This window comes from Parasteatoda tepidariorum, chromosome 10 (assembly GCF_982258835.1).
Source record: "Parasteatoda tepidariorum strain Cologne lab strain chromosome 10, Ptep-v5.0, whole genome shotgun sequence".
Lineage (NCBI taxonomy): Eukaryota > Metazoa > Arthropoda > Arachnida > Araneae > Theridiidae > Parasteatoda > Parasteatoda tepidariorum.
Genome location: NC_141764.1, coordinates 17,633,973 through 17,656,897, shown reverse-complemented (window position 1 = coordinate 17,656,897; position 22,925 = coordinate 17,633,973). Strand labels below are relative to the sequence as shown.

General features: G+C 26.3%; 1 protein-coding gene and 4 non-coding genes across 7 annotated transcripts in view; 1 reads left to right on the top strand and 4 right to left on the bottom strand.

Annotated features, from left to right (window-relative positions):
• LOC107457060 (uncharacterized) overlaps positions 1 to 22,925 on the top strand; it is a 97,978-nt gene that overhangs the window by 35,961 nt on the left and 39,092 nt on the right. The window lies entirely within an intron of this gene.
• TRNAV-UAC (transfer RNA valine (anticodon UAC)) lies at positions 17,580 to 17,652 on the bottom strand. Its single transcript has one exon. It is a non-coding gene; the product is annotated as a tRNA-Val (tRNA).
• On the bottom strand, positions 18,174 to 18,246 carry TRNAV-UAC (transfer RNA valine (anticodon UAC)). Its single transcript has one exon. It is a non-coding gene; the product is annotated as a tRNA-Val (tRNA).
• Positions 18,658 to 18,730, bottom strand: TRNAV-UAC (transfer RNA valine (anticodon UAC)). The gene has a single exon. It is a non-coding gene; the product is annotated as a tRNA-Val (tRNA).
• TRNAV-UAC (transfer RNA valine (anticodon UAC)) lies at positions 19,448 to 19,520 on the bottom strand. Its single transcript has one exon. It is a non-coding gene; the product is annotated as a tRNA-Val (tRNA).

Here is a 22,925-nt window from a genome sequence, read left to right as displayed (position 1 = left end):
TAAAGAAATCAACGTATCAATGAATCATCAAATAACGTTATTAAAAAAAATTCGATTTTTTAAAAAAAAAATAAAAATTATATAAGCCTATAATTTGTGATACGGCAGTAAACAGATACAATTTTTGTAGGTTTACATTCTGGGAAGAGGTAATCTTGACAGTAGCAAGCATAATTTAATAGCGTAAACCATTTTGTATTTTTCTCACTTTGCTTTATGAAAGAAAACTGTATTGGTTTAAGAAAATGTAGTTTTTAAGGATTAAAAAGTTGTCACTTATTAAAGGAAGTATCACTGGACCACTTAACTTTGGTAATTTATTTCGACATCAAAATTGGTAATTTTGTAGTTTTGTACATTTTAATTTTATTTTATAACCGTTGTTGAACAGTTGACCCAATTCTGGGTTTACAACTATTCATGTTCAACTCCGAATCCCTGTAATTTTGATCCCAATCCAAAAGAAAAGAAAGCTCCTAGATCAATACCCCCACAGATATTGATTTCTTATGAGAACATTGAGAACTTTGTGATCCAGCAGATTTAACGTGCATCAGTCACTATTTACTGCAATGATGTGGAAGATGATAATTACATTTTAATATAATTATTATATTCCATACCTAGGCATATAAGTTATAATCATAAAATGTTAGGTAAATATTTGGAGGGGGAAATAAGCGCCATTAGCCCAATAAAGGAAACTAGTCGCTATCATTGAGCCAGAGTGTTTCGATGAATAAGCAGGTAGACATTTTATTTTTTATTATACACAATATCCCCTATAATGCAAGTCAATAAAAAGTTTAAAACTATCGTGATCATGATTTGGGAGTAAAAAATGCTGATTAAAACCAACACAAACCCCGAAAAATACGTATTATGAAGTGTATTATTATGAAAAACATATCATGATGTACAGTGTACATCTAAATAAATAAGATATCCCATAGGGCTTTAATTACTTCCGGTATATTTTTAATAAATTGCGTACAAAGATGTGTGAGTGTACAGTTCGTGAAACTTGCGAAACATTAGTCTCGATATGTTTTCTTTGTTTAAATTAGCATACCATTTATAGTAACCCCGGCCGACTAGCATTTTTTAAAAAAAAAGTAAACAGTCATTGCAAATAAGGTTATATAAAGCCGATTTGACATAGTTTTTAATGTTATCAGTTACTCATTAAGCAAGATAAACATTCTCTGTCATCCATATTTAGTTTACATTAAACAACTAGAAGAAAAGTATAGAATTCGTACATTCTTCTACAACAGTGTTCCCCAACCTTTTTATCACCGCGGACCTGTCAACATTTGATAATTTTACAGCGGACCGCTAGGGGGGGGGAGCGTTGATTGTTTATATTTTAGATTATTTTGATTTATTAATTTTAATTTAATTGTATTTAAACATGCATTCAAAATAAAATACACCAAAAAACCAAAATATACAGTTACACCAAAAAATAAATATAAAGTGATAGCATTGTAGCATTTTAACTATACTTAAATCAATTAGTCATGATCGAGAGAGAAGACGAAGTTCTTCATTAGTTCCAATGTAAATTTCGCACCGCTCTTTCGTGTTTTATTTATGATGTTTACAGTTATGATGATTGATTTTTTTTTATTAAAGCTAATTGAAAGAGAAAATAGTTGCAGTGGTTTTATTTATTTATTTATTTACTTTTTAAAACATTAAAAAATTTATGTCACTACCTTCGAGGGCCCCTTTTTTTTCAATAACTAAAATTTTAATGGAACTATTTTTAATTTGGGATTTATTTTGATTTTGGGATTTAAACCTAGGAATTTAAATTCAGTTTTAATGAAATGGGCGGCCCAGTACCATTTGATCCACGGACCGGGGGTTGGGGAACACTGTTCTACAAGATTTATTTATTTATTTATTTTGAATGTGTTTAACTTATGGTCAAGACAACAATTTTGCACCTTGAGCATACTATAGAGTTAACAGATAACGCCTTCTGTTAATAACTATAATATAATGGAGACTGTCCGATAAAGGAGCCGCTTCAATGGTAGCAACTTTCGCCTAAATACAAATAAAAAAATAAATAAGCTGTTAAACTGTTTTTTTCTTTTACGTTAAATTTAAATCTTTATTTAGTTACCTTAAGGAGAATCATGTTCTCTTTTATATAGACCTTATTATTATGTAAACAAGTTCAAGAAAGTGCATCATACGTTTTCTTATTATTAAATTGTACTTAATAAATTCTTTTAGTAAGCTTTAAATTATTTTAGTCCTTAATTTTCTTAGAAAAACTTATTGCAAGGGTGCGATAAATGAACATAACATGGGAAAAAATAAAAATCCTTTAAATTTTTGACGTGTGATTATACACTTTGTTTTGCATTAAAATACTTTCCTCAACATATTACACTTTATAGAATTATACAATTACATCACCAATATATTGTACAATTTAAATATTTTTTTATTGTGGCAATTTGTTACAATAATAAAAAGTGTTCAATCTGGGTGAAAGAGTCTTTTTTCGCGATTCAATCTTGCTACGCTATTTTTATTACAATTTTACTACTTCGTGTAGAAATTCTTAAAGCACGGACGAAAAACTTCAAAAAACGGTTTTCTGTTTAGCTGAAGAAAAACACTAGCGAGGAAGTATATCAGCGGAAAACAAAATTGTTTCGGAAAAACTACTAAAGAAGAATATCTGCTATGATAAGAAAAACAAAACACAAGATTCAGAAGAAGCAAAATAAAGAAAGCGAAAGAATTAAAAAGTTCGGGTCGTTTGGTGCATCTTTACGAGGACTACCGGACGGTGGTCTGGCCGTAAAAGAATGCCGTAAGACCGTTACGATGGCCGTAAGATCGGGTCCAATCTTCTGTTTACATTCCGCGTATCCTAAAAGCAAAACCAACGGGCTCAAAGGGCTTAAGAAAGCAGTCTGCCATTAATCAGTAATAAAGTTGGTAGCCAACTTTTAATGGCCTCTTAAGACGCGCAGCACCCATCGTAAAAAACAATGTAAAAAAAGTTATTTTCGTTTAATAAGTTTCTTGTTCAATAACTAGACGTGCTTTGCAACACGGGATGCGTTAACAAAAACTCTCTAATTTTTTTTCCCCGAATAATTCCTCATTAATGTCATTCGTTTGAAGACGTTTAATGACGAAATTAGTTTGTTATTACATATTCAACAGGTATATTTAATCATTTTCCCAATTGTTTTTCCCCCCTCGTTGCTGTCAATTAGATATGTGCATAATTAACGGCGTTTGCTTTCATTCTTTGGTACATAAAATTGTTTAACTCTCAATAGATCTAATTACATTAATTTATTACTTTTATATAAAGCAAGGTCAACTCGTGGTTTTAAATTTGCATCTACATATTAAAAACCACGCATTTGCATTTGCATATCTAGGAATAATCAACAGTAGGAGCGATACAAATAGAAATATTAAATAAAACATTATTTTGAATATGTATTCAATCTGTATTTGTTTTCATACTATTTTTTTTCCAGCTTAATTTTTGCACAATTTTTAATTTTAGATAATTAACGTTGTTCAATTGTTCATGTTGCATGCTTTCACTTTACTTTAGTTCTTTCGTAGAAGCTGGGAGTTAATTGGTGACTAAAAAAATATTTAGATCCATGAAATTTAGGATTTTAGTAGCTTTTATAGCGTTGTTCATTTATTCATGTCTCGTTCAAATTAAAATCAACAGCGCTTAAGCATCTTTGCTTTTGGTGAAAAATGATTATTTTTGCTTTTTCGTAATTTTCTTATCTATTTCTATTTTATATTTTTCTTTGTAATAGTTATTTTTCTTAGTAAATGTGTTCTATGACTGTGGAATTATGGGTAAAATGTTAAATATGCACTTGATAACCTCCATTTTATTTTCACGTAAAAACCGATGACTAATATTTACTCTATTTAACATTTTTTTCTTTTTCTTGTAAATATGTAAACTGCAATCATGAACGATCATTGTCTAATCACAATGAAAGAGATGCAGAAATGTTCTCAAAACTTTTCTTGTTAATTCTAACAAGAAAAGTTTTGAGAACATTTCTACATCTCTTTCATACCAATGCGATTATGCAGTCAGCATTTTCAGAAAGGTCATCTAATATCAAACCTATAAAATATTTAATATTTTTAGAATTTTGAAAAACCTTTCGGTATTTGTGCAATTATCGTTAAAGTATATTTTTTACCTCGTCTAAATTGATTTTTGTTAGTTTAAACTTAAATTAAAGGAAATTCTTAAGTATCTAAAATTCAGCAGTGATGGCATAGGTGATAGAGCCTTCCAATGAGATGAACTGGGTTCGAATCCCAGCGATTGCTGGTAGATACGAATTCCGCATCTGGCTTGCACCGACCACAGTGCTAACGTAAAATATCCTCATTGGTAGTGGATCATGGGTAGGAGTCGTCTGACTAACAGTGGGAGGTTTTCGGGGTTTTCCTCTCCATGTTAAGCAAATACGGTTTAGTTCCATCAAAAAGTTCTACAAGAAGGCAAATTTCTCCCAATACTTGAGTCAGGAGTTTCCTTGTCTTCTGGATTGAGTTCAAAACTACAAGGCTACGTAGTTGAACATTAGTAGTCGTAAACCTCAAAAATTGTGTCGGCTGTTCAACGACGGTAATAAAATATTAAATAATTTAAATTGTATATCTAAAATTATACATCTAGCAATAGATATATGTCTGTGAATTCGGTTGTAACTAAATAATTAATATCTGATAAGAGAGATGGCTATTTATAGCTGATGTAACTCAATTTCAAATACTATCTGCAACTACTAAAATTCCCTTAACGTCTCACGGATATCCATTATTTGTTTACCTTGAAAAATTAAAGGAAAAGTACAAAATGTGTAACTTCTGGTACAAGAACTTGATTTGGACGTAAATGACTCGCTGTCAAGATGGCGGTTTTATCAAGGAGTTTTCAGAAGAAGATGATAAGAAGTAGAAAGAAAGGTTGAATCGAATGACAGTTATTGATAAAAATTCACGTTATAAATAAAATCCAGGATTCTTTCGATTCGATTTGTATGGAAACCAACGGTATTCAGAGAGATAAAAGCAAGATCCTATTTTGCCTCTAAGAAAATGTTTTAATTTAAAATATCATATATTCAAAATATCTGCTTGACAAATAATAATCTAAGTGTGACCCATTTAAATAAAAACAATTTATTTCATTGCTACGTACTTATAATTTACGTAATTTTGAATAATTATATTAACAGGAACAGGACAAGGGAGTTATAAGCCACCACGACCGGCCCCAAATTCATATAAATTATTACCCGACGCTGATTGGAGAACAAATACATTATTGGTGCTTTATCAAAAATGAACACTGCCAAAAACGAAGCCAATTGAGTCAACCCCAACATATCTACTAATGTTAATATTTCAATAATTTGGAAGAAGGTTTAACTCCAAATATTTCATAAAAAATTTAATAACAAAATGATTTTTTTTTATAATATTTAAAGCGGTTAAAAAAAAGATTAAAAAAGGATTTTGTTACTCATCTACCGTGATATTGAATTATAGTTAGCCTACACTTACATTGATAAAAAAAGCTGGCATTTACATTTATTGAGAGAAAAAAAGAATCGAAATGTTTGCATCTGCTCTATATGAAGCTGAATAAAAATTAATCAAATGCATTATTTATTTAGAAAGAAAATATTGATGATAATAAATAATTATGAATTTTATAAAATAAAGGGATTTAAAAAGGATTTAATGTGGCATGACAAGTCAACTGGGACCTTTTGTTGACAATAACTATAAAACTAAGAAGGTGGTCCGAAGAAAGAGTCAGTCAGATGATAGCAACCTTCTCTTACTTTTCAACTAGCATACTTTAATTTTAAAAAATTCATTACGCACATAAAATTTGTTATTTAAAAAGTAATAAAAAGAAGAATCAAAGAAAGAAACATCAAAAAAACAAAAATATAATCTAACCTGAAACCCAAAATTGTCTACTAAGCCTATTTTTCTCTTTTTTGTAACACACATGCTACAATAGCGCTAATCTGCAGCTGTATAAAATTTTTTTTTTAAATCTATAGAATAAATAATAGCACTGGTGTTGATAATAGCACTTTTTTTTTAGCATAGAGGAAGCTGTATCTCTTTGTGCGCCTTACGTTGCTTTTTGAGTTATATGCTGCTGACTCTGAGCCATTCGCGAATCCTGCGAATCATTTTGACTCCGTTAAGGTTTTATATTTAATTAGAATTTAAAGTTACGAATCAGTGAGTAAAAATTCATTTGCCTATTTCGAATCCGTTGTTATGCTATATGTTGTGAGTAAACGAAGAATAATGTTGGCAAAGAATAATGATTTCTTCAATAAACGCATGCTTTTTGTTTAGGTGGTTTTGGTAAGACATGTAATTAGCATACCCTTATAAAATAATTTTCAACCTTAAAATGCCCTAAAACCTGAACCTTAACCCTTGTTAACCTTAAAATTTATTTATTTTTTAAAAAAAAATTAGAATATTTTTAATTTATACGGGAGAAAAATAGAACATAAATGTTAAGCAAATGCATATTGGATAAAGAAGTTTAGATTCTACATTGAAGAAACTTTGAGCTCGAAACATTGATCAGTGTATTATTAGCTTAATTTATACATTCATTCCTAAAAAATTAGGATCGTCATTTTGTTGAAATAGGTATGCATCTTAATTCATTTAATTCGATTTAAAAACAAATTTCGATTTTACATTGAAGAAAACATTTAGCTAGAAGCATTAATTCAGGACATTATTTGTTTAATTTATACATTAATTCACAGAAAAATAGGGATTACAATGTTTGTTGCATTTAATAAATACTTGCAATTAAAAGTCAAACATTGCTTAATTTATGCCAGGAATTTCAATTCTGAAATTGGTTTTGCTCCTAAAGCTAGTTTTTTTAATGACATGTTGGTCGAATTCTTCTTGAACTGACTAATTAAAAAGTGCTATATGTAACAGGGGCCGCGTCAATGCTGCGACAAATTTGTTGGGAAGTTCAATAGTACACAAAGAAACAGTTCAAAACAGAGAAGCGCCCATAGCTGCGTATAGTCACATTCCGGACTGGTTTCTACTATTTAATCTTGATGATGTACCCTATCTCCCCTAGAAGTTTTTCGCGGCATTTAAGCCACTATCTGCTATATTTAACGATTTTAAACTTATGCATTTCTACAAAAAAAAATAGAATAAAAAGTTCATTTAAAAATAAATAAAAAAAATAAAAAACACTGTCGTAGAGAAACCGATTGCAGATTTGAAGCCAGAGATACCAAAGTATATAAGATCTGTTAACAAGTGCAACGGAAAAAAATATATTGTTCCCGAGTGTTATGTATTAGTTTGCTAAAATATGTATTTATCTTAGTTTATGATTATTTAGAAATAAATTCTGATTTCATCTTGATAATATAAGATGTTTACGAATATGCATTTGAGATATTGATATCAAACTGTTTTTTTTTTTTTTTCAATTTTAATGTTTAGAACAAATTTATTTTAATACTTAATTTTTCAGCAACTTTGTTGTGACATGAAATGTAATTTTCATATTAAACAAACACCTTCAACTCCAATCGTACACAGAAAAAAGGAAGAAATACGCATATAGAAATTGTTATTTAGTCTGTAACATCATTAATATTTCCCGACGTGAAAGTTTTTATAAATAATTTTTATTTTAGTCGGAATTGGAGTCAAACATTTCAACTGCCGATTAAACAGCTTTGATTGCAATTAGTATAAATACATAAATTGCTTCAATTAATATCATTAGTAGAAAATTTTTACTCGAATCTTAACATGAATGGTTCTTTACATGCAATAAAAATAAAGTAAGAAGTACATTTAAAAAAAAAAGAAAAAAAATCAGATAACGATGTTAGAATTAATAAAAAAAATTTTAGATCATATTAGAGGACACTCATAAAATAATTATACAAATAAGATATGGCAAAGGCATTTTTTAAAATTTTGTTCCCTATTATTAATTTGTCAGGAAAATAAGCGAATTGCGAACTCCCTCTTCTACTTATATACTATAGATCAGTATTCTCCAACCCCCGGCCAGTGGATCAAATAGTACCGGGCTGCCCATTCCATTGAAACTGAATTTAAATTCCTAGGTTTATACCCCAAATTAAAAATATTTGTGTTTCATTAAAATTTTATTTATTTAGAAAAAGGGGGCCCTCAAAGGTAGTGACATAAATTTTTTAATGTTTTAAAAAGTTAAAAAAAAAGAAGAAGAAGAAGAACACAGCTACTATTTTCTCTTTTAATTAGTTTTAATTAGAAAAAATCAATTGATTTAACGTTCTAGTAAGTTAAAAAGTTAAATCATTTTATGTTCCTTTTTGGTGTAACTGTATTTTATTTTGAAGGCCTGTTTAAAGACAATTAAATTGAAATTAATAAATCAAAATAATCTAAAATATAAACAATCCCCCCAGCTGGCCGCGGTAAAATTATCAAACGTTGACTGGTCCTCAGTGGTAAAAAGGTTAGGGAACACTGCTATAGATGAACACCCGCCATCTTAAATTACTTATGTAGTGCAAGAATAAAACAAATTTCCAAAAAAATCGTTGTCAACTTTAAAATTGAGCTTCATTTAGGAGATTAAATTTCAGAATAAATTATGATCACGAATGAATAATTTTTATTCTATTCTCGAAATTTTATATTTCAAATACAGTACTCACTTTAGTTAACCAATCAGAGAAACCACACGCTCAAGAGAATGAAGTTCTGGCAATCTTGAGGACGAATAGAATAAGGTGTCTGAAGAAATAGGAGGAGTTTAGCAGTAGAAGGAAATTCATTCGCCCAACGTTTAATGATATGTTGTACCTTCAAATCTCTATAGCCAATACTTTTTTTGCACAGAGGGAAGGTCCGTAACTAAATAATATTATTCTTACCTGAAATGATAACAATGGATTAGAAATTAGATTACGGCTTACATTAAACAGTAAATGAACAGTAATAATATTTTAAAAATATTAAAAATGGACTGTTGATAATATTGTATTTCGGTTTGCTCATAATTATTATGCATATTAATTAATATGAATGTCACTATGAATCAAGATAATTAGTTTGCGCTACTACATATATATATATATATATATATATATATATATATATATATATATATGATATACATAAATGATACTGATTTTGCGAGTCAGTTTCAATTATAAAAACCACTTATTTTCGATCAGCTCTGTTGATCATCCCATATTTGATTCAGCATGCCTAATTAGTGAGTTGTATAATAAAATATTGCACAATTTTGTTACACTGTATCATTAAAAGTAGATAGTATTTTAATCCCTCGCCACAGGTAAGTAAAATGAGTTCAAAGTTTTCAAAACGGCAGAAACTTAAAGTGAGTATTATTTGAAACGATAATGCATCTTTATCAGATACAATAAGTGTTTGGAGCATAGAGTGTCAAACTAAGAGATTATTCAAATGCAATTTCACTTACAATTTTTTCTCTTTTTTTAAGTTTATAATTAAAATTTCGGAATTAACAAAATCTAATTCATGTCAACGAAAAAGCTCCAATGTTAAACATAAAGGAAAGTTTACCTTTATATTTTCAATGTGAAAATTCGATCCATACTTTTACACAACTTAACTCAAAACAGTGAATGTGAGATCGGGCTCCATCTAAGGAAAAATTTATAATTTTTCAAGATAGTGGATGAAACTTAAAATACTGAAGAAAAAGAAAACTTAGACCAATCGTAAAATAGATGAAGCAAAGAGAACTAGTGGATATAGAACAAAATTACCAAGATTAGCAAAAATAATTTTAATTAAATTTTGTAGTAGGTTGTGTTTATCTAACATAGTCAAATTCATAACTTTTTTGTATTTAACTAATTTTACAATATTTTGTTTTAATAAATTTATTAAAGTTAAAACTTATTTTTGTTTTAGATTTAATATGTCGTTAAATTAAATGTTCCTTGAAATATATTATATTCAAATTGCTTTAGAATTATTATTTTTTTTTAATTATTTCTGAAATATGTATGAAGTAATAAATATAAAAATAACATGGCATTTAAATCTATTCTATTATTATTATTATTATTATTTGCTAAAGTAAACTTTAGTTTCATTATGATTATAATACTCGCACAGTACCCTTTTGGTTGGCGTTCAAATACGTATTAGATGAGTATACGTACGGAGAAGTGTTAGAATAATATTAATTTTTGTAGCTTTTGATGATTTTGGTAAAAATTTAAGATAAAAGTTTGGTTTATAATAAAATTAAATATATTATTATGCCATTCATCTTATGTGCCGTTGCAACACGCTAAGCCTGTTTGCGAAATAGCAAAGGAAAAGGAATTAAATATATTTTTTTTTACGAAATAGTTATCGTTATTGAAACCTTAGGAAAAGAAATGTAAAATTAAAGATTCATTTAATCCCAGAACATCAAGCATTTTCTCACAATGCTACAGAGAAAGTTCTAAGCCTGGCTCTCAGAGTAAATAATCATAACGAAAGAAAACTGCAGAAGGTCAAAGAGAAATTCTTCGATATAGTTTTGTATAAAACTGAAATTAGTATATTAAGGATTATAAAATTTTGGGAATATTTATATTTTATGATACTTATATTAAGTTTTAGTTTTTTTTTCTTTTATAAAAAATTTTAATTCCATATGGATTATTAATTAACCCCAGAGAGTGATGAATGAAATCACCAAAGTTCGTTCTTAATTGGATATGTTTTACCATTTTTATTGAATAAATATTTAATATAAGGTGGTTTCGATTTTCAATGTTAAAATTTTCGTAACTTTCATTCTTAATATCAATTTCATTAACTAAAAAATAATTTAATTGCTCTAATACTTTTCTGTCACCTTGCAGTTTGTACTAAAAGTTAAATAAGAATCTTTTTATTTTCTTATAAATGTTTTTTTAATAATATTTTAAACATACAAATTTCTATTTGCTTTATTGAATGAATGCTTAATGACATGAATGCTTAATTTGAGTACTGAAAAGAAATATTTTTTTTAAATACGTTTTTAGAAATATAATGCATAATTTGTTCATACATTTTCTCTGTTTTCCGTAAAGAATGACATTGGTTCGAGTCTAAGTATGAAATTTATATATCTATATATTATTAGATAATTTATATATAGAGAGAGTGAGTTTTTAGCGACCATACATAATATAAATTAAAAATATAGCAACTTAAAAATTTAGTGCTGCCATCTATGAAAAAAATACTAGAAGAATAAGAATATTTGGAAAAGCATTATAAACATTAATTCGAAATAAGAAAGAAGTTCGTATAAAATATCATAAAAAATTAATTTGCTTTCACTATTGAAAAATGTCCTAATTCAAACAATGCAAAAAATATTATAAAAGAATATTAATTTTATATTTAATAACTTAAAATTTTGTATTGGCAAAGTAAATTTTTATGATAGTCTTTATTATCATAATAGTCTATTTTATTGATTGTTTTTTAGTTGCTCTTATTCTAATTGCTACTGAAGTTAGAAGTTCTTGGTGTCATATTTAATTATCTTAAAGTTATTAACTTAATTAAGCGTTATTAGTTATTTGATTATTTATCATTTTCATTTCGAGTTTTTATTACTTTTGTAATTAAATGATTATTATAATATATCTGGAAAGGATGTAATGGAAACATATTTACGCTTTAGAATTACGCATCCAGACTGTCTCCAGACTTCTGATCATTTCTAATTTGTTTTCCTAAAAAGTAAATAAACAAACAAACAAATAAATAATATAACATAACATGACATAAAAATTTTTATCAAGAAGTTAAAAAAAAATTACAATTATTTATGTTGTAGTCCCTTAAATAATTGTTCTTTCGGTTGTTAAATATTTTACAAATCTTAATACAATTTTGATTATAGAAATGTCAGGTTTGACAATAGTTTGTGCTTCAGTCTTTTAAGTCATTGTTCTTGTAAAAAGATATTTCTCTTGATCATAAAAGAATATGGACTACATTACCAACAAAAATTATTTGTTTTGCGGTTTTCTAATTAATAGTTTATTATAATACTTATGTAGTTTAAAAAATGAATATTTAATTTTTACCCTTATTATAATGCTAAGTTTGAACTTAGTTTTTGTAATTTTCTTCACAAATATACAGAGTGATACTAATATACAAATTAGTTTTATTCCAAAATTATGCACACTAACTATCTTTGTTTATAACTTTCAATAATTAAGATAATTCATTCCAGTAATAGTTAAAACGAAAGTGTCAACTGCTAAGTAATATTTTACCACTTTCCCTGATAAAAATTATTTATTGAGCACCATTTTAATCAAACTGTAAAAAATATTATGTTAGAAATTTTTGTTATGTTGAACTACATTATAGTGCAACTTAGCTGCTCTCTTATTATAATGCTAAGTTGAACTTCGCTAAAATGCAAATTAAACATTCTTAACTTTAAAACGCTACAAACACGGATCAATTAAATAACTATTAAATAACTACGGATCAATTTGTGGTGAGAAATCAAAATAATTTACGTTCTTGTTTAGGTTGCAAAATATTTGTACGATATTATGGTTTAATGTTGAACCAATTTCTCTGAGAATGTGCTTTGAACATTCGCTTATGTTTCTCTTTTCCTAAATAATTATGATTTTTAATGTTGAAGAATACAATTATTTTTTCTTGAATAATCTAAATAATCAAAATAATCTAATTTTTAAAGTATGATTATCAATTTATTATTATTTATTTAAGCTACCGTGCGATTGTGTACATTTTAAAGAGTTTTAAGTTTTTTCTACATTCAATATCTAAAAAAAAATCTAACTTTTTTGAACCTGTGATTAACCTTACTCTTGCTCTGAGCTTAAAAAGATTGGTCCAAGAATTTTATTAGAGGAGTAAGAAAAGACAATACTGTAAAAAATTCTGTATGAAATTACGTTACAAAGTATTGGCACACCAAGTGCCAATAATTTTTATTCTTAAAATTTTACGGAGCAAAAAAATAATTTTTACTGCAATATTTACCTCAAAATCATTTCAATTAAAAAAATATTACTGTAAAAATTACGGTATAAAATTTCATGGTAGAAAGGGATTTTACTATAAAATGGATTCTACGAATGCTTGCCTCAGAGTGACAGTACTTTTTACCGTAATTTTGTCCTGCCATTTTTAACAACGTACATACAGATTGTTCCCTGACACAACGTTCAATGTTTATTTTTTAGAGTTCTTGTTCAAATTGAAGTTAAAAAAAAGTACGCACTTTAGGTGACGTAGATATATTTAAAAAGGAAATAAATAAAAACGCTATCAAAATCTACCGATTGGTAAGAAAAGAGTGGAGAAAAACATCAAAACTAATAGGAATAAATGAAGCGATTGAAATTTAAAGGCATTTCTTATATCGTTTCTTGTACAAAATAATCCACCGTTCATGGGAATATTTTTGAACTTTACCTTTGTTGCTAGGTAGCTGAGAAAAATTTAATAAAATTTTTTTGATTTCTAAGGGAGTTGATTTTTAAAACAAAAAAGATTTCTTGAATACCTTAGAATGTTATTTCGTTTCATTAAAGTCATCGTTGCGAATTGCTTCGAATAAATAATAATTATATTACCTATAGAAGATTTTTTTAAATCTTAGTAGTATATTTACAAAGTTATTGGTGTCAATTTGAAACATCCATTTCTACACTGAGAAAAAAAGTATGGTCAAAACTACCAAAATATAGAAAAATTACCGTATTTCTGGCATTATGGGAACATAACAAAGATCAGCACTTTTTACCGAAGTGCTTTCATAATGATTATAGTAAAATTAATAATAAAATATGGTTTAATTTTAAAAACTGATAAAATTTGGTAAATGTGGTAAAACTTGGTCATTTTAGGATGATACTTTGGAGCATGGAATAAAAACCATTTATTCGGCTAAATTTACATTTAAATTCTGTATTTTCTTTGCTAAATGTGTGGTAATAAGAAACTGAAAACTAGAATTCTGTAAGGCGTTACCATTTAAATGGAAAAAAATTACCAAATAACTGGTTTAAATATCGTATATTATGGTTTTTATTACCGGAAATATGTTGTTTTTATTTACCAGAAATGTCATTAACACACAATACAGTAATTTTATTAGAATTTTTTTTCTCCGAGTGAGAAAAATGTTTTTAATATCTACAAGTAATTATTACAGAACCATGCAGAATGCAAAACTCTACCTCCTAGCGGCAAGCATAAAAAAATATTTTACGGGGTACTAAAAATAATAAACTCTTAAAAAATTGAAGTTTTAATTAAAAGTAATGATTTATATCTCTTTTAAACGTTTAAACTTTTTTTTTTATTTCAGCAAGAAGGGTGCGAATGAAAAAATGAATTTTTTTCATACATTCAATTTCAATTCAATTCAATTTCAATTCACTTCAATGCATTCAATTTCATACATTCAATTTCAATTTCAAATGATGTTGAAATTTTTATGGCTATTTTTTTTTAATTCCCTTTCTCTACGTTTATTATTATTATCGTTATTATTTTTATCTTAAATCTTCAAATTTGATGAAAAAAAACTGCATGAAACCTGAAATATATATTTAATATATTTAGCTGTAAATTAATTTTAAATAATAAATAAATAAATAAATAAATAAATAAATAGATAAATAAATATATAAACTCAGTGGTGCGACAGCCCATAGAGGGCCAAAGCCTACTGTACCCATCTCAGTTTTCTTGACCTTGGGCTTTGGGGTGCGGGAGCAGATGTTCCGATATGGGGGTCAGCCGAATGCAGAATCCCCAGTGTTTAGTCTCTTGGTACTCCTTTTATCGACCCACTGAAGGGTTGAAAGGCTGAAATAAATAAATTTATAATAAGACTGCTGAATAAATTACTAAATTTAGATGAAAAATAAAGAGGTAAAATGAGTTTTTTCGTTTAAATTTTTTAAACAAATTAAATTGTAAATATTTTTGTTTCAAATTAACTAAAAAAAATGTTAGTTTAAAAAAAAAAAATTTATGTTGATTTTAAAAACTTAATTTTTGAAAATCTTAAATTTTTTAAAATTATTTTAAAGAAATTATGATTATTTATCATGATTAATTATTTAATAAGGCAATCCTTAAATAATACTAAGTTCAAAAAAGGAATTTAGAAAAAAAAGAATATATATACATACTTATATATACATATATATATATATATATATATATATATATATATATATATATATATATATATATATATATATATATATATATATGTATATATAAGTATATATATATACATATATATATATATATATATATATATATATATATATATATATATATATATATATATATATATATATATATATATATATATATATATATATATATATATATATATATATATATATATATATATATATATATATATATATATATATATATATATATATATATATATATATATATATATATATATATATATATCCATTAAACTCAGCAAAATTAAAGACAATATTTGCTAACTACATCCGGTAGAAATTGAGAATTCCAAAAATTCCTATAAAACTTGCACGTTTATTATATCTTTTCTTTTATAAAAGTATAAATATATTTTCTACTACAATTTTTAAACATTAAGGGTTGTAAATGAATCGATAAGCGAGGAAAAAACAAAAACTCTTTCTAAGAGTGACAAACCAACTACTGAGAAAGGTGGGGTGGAAATATATTAACCAGTTTTATTGCATGATTGGAGTTATTTCAAATTACTTCTTTTTCAACTTTCTAACAACCGTCCTTTCAGCAATAACGATTTGGTAGATTTTAATGGCGTTCATACTACCTAGTCCTGTCCTAGTCTGATTTTTTTCCCCATATGATGTTTTTCTTTACTGTGTTGTTTTTTGCTGTGTTATCCCATGAAATAGTGCTTTTTAGTGAATAATATGTTTAATTTACAGCTCATATAAGCTTGTAGCAGTTACTCACAATGGTAGTCAGCGAATTAAATTTCATTTTTCAAAATATTTTAAAGGAGTAGATTGCATTTTTTTGCTTATTTATGAAAAAAATCATTGAAATCAAAAACTTTTTTTTAATTATTTTTTTTATTAATATTTTTTATGTATAAAATCGGGACGCATGAACTACCTATAAATGAAAATTAAAAAAGTAAATAAATTATTATTTATGCCGTGTTTAACATTAAAAAAAGCTTTGAAAAATGTTTTTGTTCGAATGGTGTTCAGGTTAAAAAAAGTTAAAGAACTACGCTGATTTTAAAATTCGAAAATTAAATAAAGCTAAACAACGCGAAACGCTTGATCCCTCTCTGGATTAAACTGGGAACTTTTTAACGCAAACGGGATAATGAAATCGCGCGTTTTTCTGGCTTTAAAACCTGCTTAATCCAAATGAATGCAACCGAGACTCATTCTGTATTTCTACCTCTATTGTAGATTTTTCCACTAAGAGTAGAAAGATTTTTTTCTTTTCTGTGTCGATAATTAATAAGACTGCAGGCAAAATTAGTGCACCGTTTATATACAAATACACGGGAAAACTGGAAAATCTTTTTCATGATGCCTTCAAATCATTTTCTGTTAAAAAAAAGAAGTCCCATTTGAAAAGAAATTGGCAGTAAAAATGGTTGCATGTCCACAAAAAAATTCTTAAAAATATAAAGTGTGCTAACAAATATCGATGAAATTATAAAATATGAACATACTTTACTATTATGCATAATTTCTAAAAAGTATAAAATAGTGCCCTACAATTAATTTACCATAACAGAAACACATATTATCATTTAATGACTGTTTTGCTGCAATAAAAAAATTTACTATAGTATGAATTGTAATTAATATTTTTTTTTTAAAGAAATATTTATGCTTAGGAGTTCAGAAGATAATAAACATACCGAATAAGTGTACTGTAAATCTTAAGGTCATTTAATTAGTTCAGTGATCAGAGACTGAATACGCTCGAGCTCATAAATGTTAATGATCTTCTAAACTGAAGTCAATCTTTTTTGGAAAATAATCTTTTTTATTTAATATTTTGGAACAAATGACACGCCAAGCTTTAAATTTCTTTATTTTAAGTACGTTTTTTAGATATATGTAATATTTTTGTTATGAATAAAGCAAATTCTTATGTAAATAACATTAAATTACTAATGAAATATTACAATTATGAGACCCAGAAATAAACGCTTCTTTTAAGGGAATAAATTAAAGGATAAAAGGATCTCTTTTTTTTGCTATTAATGAGTCGTTTTTTTTTTGCAGTAATAGATCCCTTAATTCGTAGTTTAATGTATAGTAAATTGTTTATAAATACTTTTTATTTTTGTGTTATTAATAATTTGTGTTTAAATAATTTGTCCTGCTAATGTATTTAAAAAGAATAATAATAATAATTAAATTTCATACGAAATTGCAAAAAGAAAAGGCGCATGGTTCCGCCCAGGATCGAACTGGGGACCTTTTGCGTGTAAAGCAAACGTGATAACCACTACACTACGGAACCGGTACCAGTGAATATGTGCACTTCCTTCATAATAAAAAGATTAATTATTCGTTATTCTAATTTTTGTGCGTTCCTTAAATTAAAATAAAAAAATATGTAATTAATTGCCATAAAGTTAAGAAACAATGACGTGTTTCCCAGATTTGATAAAAAAAAAAATCTTTATAAAAATTTCATCAGCTTTGTTATAAGTTAGACAAATGGTGTTCAAAAAAAGTACAGAACTTGGTTCCGCCCAGGATCGAAGCGGGGACCTTTTGCGTGTAAAGCAAGCGTGATAATCACTACACTACGGAACCGTTGCTTGTAGTTCTGTGCATCTCCTTCATAATAAAAAGATTAATTATTAATTATTCTAATTTGCGACAATTCTTTAAAATAAAATTGAAAATACGTAACTAATTGCCGCGAATTTAAGAAGCAACAAAGTGTTTCCTAGATTTAATAAAAATTATTTTTTCTAAAAAATTCATCAGCTTTGTTAATAGTTAGAAAAATGTTGTAAAAAGAACATCTGACCTTGGTTCCGCCCAGGATCGAACTGGGGACCTTTTGCGTGTAAAGCAAACGTGATAACCACTACACTACGGAACCGTTGCGTGTTGCACTGTGAATCTCCTTCATAATAAAAAGTTTAATTATTAGTTATTTTAATTTGTGTACATTCTTTAAAATAAAATTGAAAATACGTAACTAATTGCCGCAAAGTTAAGAAACAACAACGTGTTTCCTAGATTTGATAAAAGTTATTTTTCTAAAAATTTCATTCCCTTTGTTTTTAGTTAGAAAAATCTCTGGATCACATTTCCTTCACAATAAAAATATTAATTATTAGTTATTCTAATTTTTGTGCGTTCTATAAAATAAAATTGAAAATGCGTAACTAATTGCTCTAAAGTTAAGAAACAACAACGTGTTTCCTAAATTTGATAAAAATTACTTTTTCTAAAAAATTCATCAGCTTTGTTAATAGTTAGAAAAATGGCGTAAAAAAATGTGGGAACTTGGTTCCGCCCAGGATCGAACTGGGGACCTTTTGCGTGTAAAGCAAACGTGATAACCACTTCACTACGGAACCGACACTTACGTTCTGTGCATCTCCTTCATAATAAAAAGATTAATTATTAATTATTCTATTTTTTTGCATCATTTAAAATAAAATTGAAAATACGCAACTAAGTGCCATAAAATTAAGAAACAACAACGTGTTTTCTAGATTTGATAAAAATTATTTTTCTAAAAAATTCATCAGCTTTGTTTTTAGTTAGAAAAATATCTGGATCACATTTCCTTCACAATAAAAAGATTAATTATTAGTTATTCTAATTTTTGTGCATGCTATAAAATAAAATTGAAAACGCTCAACTAATTGCCATAAAGTTAAGAAACAACAACGTGTTTCCTAGATTTGATAAAAATTATTTTTTCTAAAAATTTTATCAATATAATATTTTTGTTAGGAAAAAAGCAAATTCCTAAATAAACAAAATAAAATTCCTAAATAATTAAAATAAAATTGCTAATAAAATATTAAAATATGAGTCCTAGAAATGAAATTTTTTTATAAAGGATTAAATAAAGCCTGGCTTAAAGGGTCATTTTCTTGCAATAATTAGTCATTTTCTTGCAGTAATCAATCCCTCAATACTTAGTTTAATATGTAGTTTATTGTTTATTGTTTATAAATAATATTTATTTTCGTATTATTAAATAATTTGTTCAACTAATTATTTTATTAAGAAAAAGAAAAGAAATATTTAAATTTCATACGAAATTGCAACAAAAGGAAGGAACTTGGTTCCGCCCAGGATCGAACTGGGGACCTTTTGCGTGTAAAGCAAACGTGATAACCACTACACTACGGAACCACGGTTTAAAGTACTATGCATTCCCTACGTCATAAAAAAGATTTACTATTCTAATTTTTATGTGTTTTTTAAAGTAAAATTGATAATATCTAACTAATTGCCGTAAGGTAAAAAACAACAGCATGTTTCCTAGGTATGATACAAATTACTTTTTTAAAAAATTTCATCAACTTTGCTAATTTAAAGAAAAATTATGTTAAAATTTCTGAATTTGGTTCCTTTTATTAAAAAAATTGAAGAATTAAAATTATAAAGAATTTTTTTTTAATAAATTTAAATATTTTTTTCGTTTTTACCAAAAGACTTTTTTTTAATAGATTCGTATATATTCTTCATAATATTACAATAAATAGCAACTCACGTATAGTTTAATAATTATATTAATACATCACCACCAATTTTGCATTTTAATTTGATTAATGACTTTAGCTAGACAATAATCAGAGTCTTCTGGGTTTTTGTCCACTATTTCTCCGATAAACCTAAAAGAATTATAAAAAGAATGGAAATTAGTTTTTAGTATTCATATCAGATTTCGCTGAAACAATAAAAATTTTAAAAAATGCATGACGTGAAACTTTTTTTAATATAAAAACATTAATTATACCGTAAAATTTTAAAAATATATTAAAAATAAACATTGAAACAAACATTAAGCCATTTCCATCAGCAAATTTATAAAAATAAGAAGTTTATTTTAAAGTGAAATTTAAATTTCATTTGAAATTTCAGTATAGCAAAAAGTGTATTAAAAAGAGTCAAAATTTAGCTTTTTATCATTTTAATGAATTTTTTGTCTTATACGTTATGATAATTAAATGAGAAAATTACTAGCAGTATAAGCAAAGTACATTGGATGATTTCCTTTATAATAATAATAACAATAACATACGCGGTAAAATTACAATGAAAATAAGAAAAATAAGTTATAATTAATTTTCCATTTAAATGAAAAATAAGTGAGGAGGGAGGAAATTTGTAGCTGCTGCAGAATACGTTGTCTTTTGCTTTTAATTATTGCTTTTATACAATAAGAAAAAAAATTTTGTTCTCAACATTATTTCAAATCAAAAATATAAAAAAATAAAATTGTTTCACACAATTGATAGAAATACAACACAACATTAGTATTACATAGTAATATTTTCGTTAAATGCTTGTGACTCTGAATAAAATGAAAAGAGCATTAACATTGCACGAGTTAAGACTTTTTATCACTTTAAAACAAACTAGTTTATTTCAACTTTAAATGAATAGATGGCAGCACTACAGTTCACTGGGAGCAATAGTTTAATAGGAATTGTTGAGCGTTTTTTTTTTATTGATCTTTCTTAATGTAAACTGATACTTATTATAATAACCGATACTGATTGATACTTACTACTTAAATTGAAATATGATCATTTATGCTTAATTAATGCATTCTTTCCCTTTCTTTTTGATGATCGAAACACATGCGTGAAATTTTTTTTCCTTGTTTTAGCCAAGAGAATTTATTTTCATCTCATTGAGAATCACTTTTTTTCTAATATTCTGAAAATTAAGTAATCACGAAATATGATTAAAATAACAGGAAATTTTTTAGTGAGCATAATAAATATAATGTAATAATTGTAATATAAGAAATAATTATAATATAAGTAACAATTCTAACATCATAATTATAATATAATTATTGTTATATTACAACTATAATAATTATAATATAATTATTGTTATATTGCAACTATAATATTTATAATATTATAATTATAATATTATAATTATAATATTATAATTAATAGAAAATGAATGAATACTGACTAGAATTTCCAAATTTTCTGGTTATAAAATTATTATAAATATTTTTACTGTTTTATAATTATAGATTTATAAAAATTTCTTACAACTCTCAAATTTTAAAATTATTTGAAAACATTTTTACATTTTTCCTTACATGAAATTATCATAACAAATATTTTTTGCGATTCTTTAATTTGAAAATTTATAAAAAAATTTGTTAATAATTTTTTAATTCAACAATAATTCTTATTTTAATATCCTTAATGCAAACACAAACTAAATTCTGTTTTATAAATATTTTTTTATGTCTTGATTGCAAATGATTTAATGAAACTAATTATCATTAATTGTTTATATTTGTATATATCTGAGAATGGATTATATAATGAGGTTAAAGACTTGGAACTTTTTAAAAATAAATTAAGCAAAAATAACTTGTAGTCCATGAATCATAATCTCCAAGTTTAGAGACCATATGGCCATACTGAACTTAAAGGAAATAGTATGCTCTTAATTCACTTCCTGCTCTCTTTTTTATAATTGTCATCTACTGATATCTTGGGCGTTTGGTGGGTTGATGTAGACCTGCAAAGTTAAATAAAGGTAAATAGATTAAAAGTTTTAATACTTATATTGAAAAATGTACAAAATTTTTCAATGCATAATATTTAATGTCAGAAATAATCAAGGTGAATATTAAAATTTATTGAAATAATTTTTATGTATGAACTAAAAAAAAATTTGTTTCGTTGAAAAATTATTTGAATGTTTGATATGAGAAGCATTCGTCGATTCATTTGTAATTAAGTTCAAGAATTTCAATTTCGAAACATTGAATAAAAAATTTAAATTAAGCGTTCAATTGTTTTTGGGATGTATTTGATTTTAGTTATGGGATTTTAGTTTTGATTTTAGTTAGTTCAACTAACATAAGTAATTTAAAATTTAAAGTTTATAATAAGTGAGTTCAAGTAAATTTAAATGCCAGAAAAAAATGTTCTGATGCCTGAAAAGTGCCTGGAAAAAAAAAGCAAACACAGCTATGGCAGGATTGTTTAGAATTACACAAGGAAGAATTAATTTTGCAATAGTTTGTTTACTTTTGGATATTTTTAAAACATTTTTTTAGTTATTTGAAACTTCATGGTTTACTCTAGAGTTAAATTAATTCCTTTTTTTTAAAACCTTAAATTTTAAAATAACAATTTAGGTGAAACGAAAATCTCTAATAAAAGTCTCTCCTGCGATATTGTTTCCTCTTAACGTATGCAACAAATTAACAAACACAGGGGAAAATTAAATACTGTAAGTGCAAACATATTTTGTTTCTACTGTCAACCTCGATATAAAGTATAAAAATAAATAAACGAAATATTTTAAATTTTAAATATAAAACCATTTTTTTACAAACATGAAATAAAAGATAGCCATTTTAATTGCAATGAAGATCAAACTGACAGTTAAAAAGTGAAAAAATAGAGTCAACAGTATCTAGGTAGAAGTATAAAAGGAACAATTTATTTTTGTGTAGTTGTTCGAGAAAATTTTTTCGGTTATACTTTCTATGAGTGTTACCAACAAAAGGTAAAAAAAATTTTTTAATAAAACAGTAATTCAAAAGTC